Source organism: Scylla paramamosain, unplaced genomic scaffold, assembly GCF_035594125.1.
Source record: "Scylla paramamosain isolate STU-SP2022 unplaced genomic scaffold, ASM3559412v1 Contig2, whole genome shotgun sequence".
In the NCBI taxonomy this organism is placed as follows: Eukaryota; Metazoa; Arthropoda; class Malacostraca; order Decapoda; family Portunidae; genus Scylla; species Scylla paramamosain.
This window is the reverse complement of record NW_026973667.1, coordinates 272501-275000: the sequence shown is the minus strand read 5'-3', so window position 1 is coordinate 275000 and position 2500 is coordinate 272501. Positions and strand designations below refer to the sequence as shown.

Sequence of the window (2500 nt, the reverse complement as noted above, 5' to 3'; positions counted from 1 at the left end):
ACGTCTGGGTCATGTCGGGTCACGGTGGGGTCACGTTTGGGGTCATGATTGTGTATGGAATAGTTTATTGATTATTTATTTTTTTATTTAGTTTTTTTTTTTTGTTTGTATAAAGTGAAGAATTGATAGTGATTTTTTATTTATTTATTATTATTTTTTTTTTTTCATTTTTTTTATTAAGGAGAAATGTTTAATCATGTTTGTAGAGATATTTCCACACCTGCCACATCTGCTGCACACCTGCCACACACTTGCCACACACCTGCACCGTTTCCCTCCCCACACCTGTTTCTTGTTATGAAATATTGGAATCACAAGTGTTTTACCCCCCTAACCTAACTTAACCTGACTTAATTTAACCTAATCTAACTTAACCTAACTTAACCTAACCTAACCTAACCTAACTAATCTAATCTAACTTAACCTAACCTAATCTAACTTAACCTAACCTAACCTAACCTAACCTAACCTAACTTAACCTAACCTAACCTAACCTAACCTGACCTAACCTAACTTAACCTGACTTAACCTAACCTAACCTAACCTAACCTAACTTAATCTGACCTCACTTAACCTAACTTGACCTCATTTAACCTGACTTGACCTAACTTAACCAACTTAACCATTTACCAACCAATCTTCTATTTAAAAAAAACATTATTTTATATATTTATTTTTTTTTTCTTATATTGAAAACACCAGTAATTTTTTTTCTTTATTATTATCTATTTATTTTTTTTTTTATTTTTCCCCCATTAAAAAAAACACAAAAAAAATCCCCATTAATATTTTTCCCCCAATTTCTCATAATTAAAACCCTTGTGAATTTAAAGAGCTTGAATTGTGGGGGGGGGGGAGAGGGAGGAGGTACCAGTGTTTGTAGGGCATGCTTGGGGGGGGGGGAGAGCAGGGGAGCACCGTTAAAACACCCTTATATTATGCACAAATAAGGTACAAAACACTTTTCTGTACACCCAGTCAGTCAGTCAGTCAGCCAGTCAGTCAGTCAGTCAGTCAGTCAGTCAGTCAGTCAGTCAATTTATCAACTTGTACACTTAAAAAAAGCATTTCGTCTTTTGCCTGTTTGTTTGTGAGTCAGTCAGTCAGCCAGTCAGTCAGTCAGTCAGTCAGTCAGTCAGTCAGCCAATCAGCCAGTCAGCCAGTCACTCAATCAGTCAGTCAGTCAGCCAGTCACTCAATCAGCCAGTCAGTCAGTCAGTCAGTCAGCCAGCCAGTCAGTCAGTCAGTCAATCAGCCAGTCAGTCATTCAGTCAGTCAGCCAGCCAGCCAGTCAGTCAGTCAGTCAGCCAGTCAGCCAGGAATCCACAAGGCCTATACCTGGCATTGTCACCCCACCCATACACCTGCCTAGGCCTAATAATAAGTTTTATTAAGAGTTTCCCCCATTTTCGAAGCCATTAGGCCTACACATGGCTTAATACATCGGCCTATTTGAGCCAGTCTGGTCTTTCAAAGCTCCTTATTGACTCGGCACTAACATTCCAAATATTTAGGCCTATTCTAGCCTATTCCAGCCTATTCAACCTCTGTTTAAGACCCCGTTCCTTTTCATCTCCCTTTTAAATGTAACTTCATGAATTTAACTCATAATTTTATCCCTTAGAAATTTTTCAGATAGCTTTTAAACTCCCTAGGGCAAATCTGGGCTTTCTCACAACAAGCAGGTAAATAACAGTGCTTCCACCGTTAATTGCAACACAAACGCAAAACAAATATAATCTCTGAGGTGTTTTTTTTCCTTGTTTTTCTTGTTTTTTTTCCTTCCTTTTTTTATTTGTCGTGAAAATATTTGAAAGATTTGTTTTTTTATTGTTTTTTTAGGAGTTGGAGATAACAATACTGTGTTTCTGTGTGTGTTCCTTGAGATTCGGTGATGAAAGACCGGCTGGGTTTACGAAATACAGTTGTTCTAAAGTTTGCAGTGTTTTGGTGTAAGTAGAGATGAAGGATACAGTGTTGTTCAGAAGTTTGTGTTTCTGGGGCAAGAGATACAGTGTTTCTGAGAGGTACTGTACATCCTGCTGTGGTTTTTCAAGTGGAAATACAGTTTTGCTCAGAAGTTTGCAGTGTTTTGGTGTGAAATGGAGAATACAGTATTTATCAGAGGTTTTCTATTGTTTTGAGTTGCAAGGCTCTCTCTTATGTCTTTTGAGTTGCTGAGTTGAGTGTGTGTTGCGTTATATGACTGATAGAAGGAGTTGATGTGTTTTTGTTTGTGTTGAAGGGGTGAAATTGAGTTGCTAGCCTCGTTGTGTTGCCATTGTGTTCGTAAGGCTGAGTATATTTGAGTTGTGGGCAAAAATCAGTTATTTTTTTTCAATTAAAGGGAATTTTGTGTTGTTGCTGTTTTGTTTTGAGTTGATGGGGAGAATATTGAGTTTCTAGGCTAATTGTGTTGCTAAGTTGACTTGAGTTGCTGAAGAAAATCGCCGTTTTTTTTTTTTTTTTTTTTTTAAGCAATGTTAAATTTAAAGCAATG

At 37.4% G+C, this 2500-nt stretch overlaps 1 protein-coding gene across 2 annotated transcripts in view; it reads left to right on the top strand.

Moving 5' to 3' along the window:
• The window catches only part of LOC135096064 (E3 ubiquitin-protein ligase MARCHF9-like), a 19010-nt gene that overhangs the window by 15919 nt on the left and 591 nt on the right, over positions 1-2500 (top strand). For both annotated transcript variants that reach the window (XM_063997297.1, XM_063997296.1), the window contains exon 7: positions 1-2500. This exon is cut by the window's left edge and continues 4397 nt beyond it; it is cut by the window's right edge and continues 591 nt beyond it. The gene's annotated coding sequence lies outside the window, so the exon portion shown is untranslated.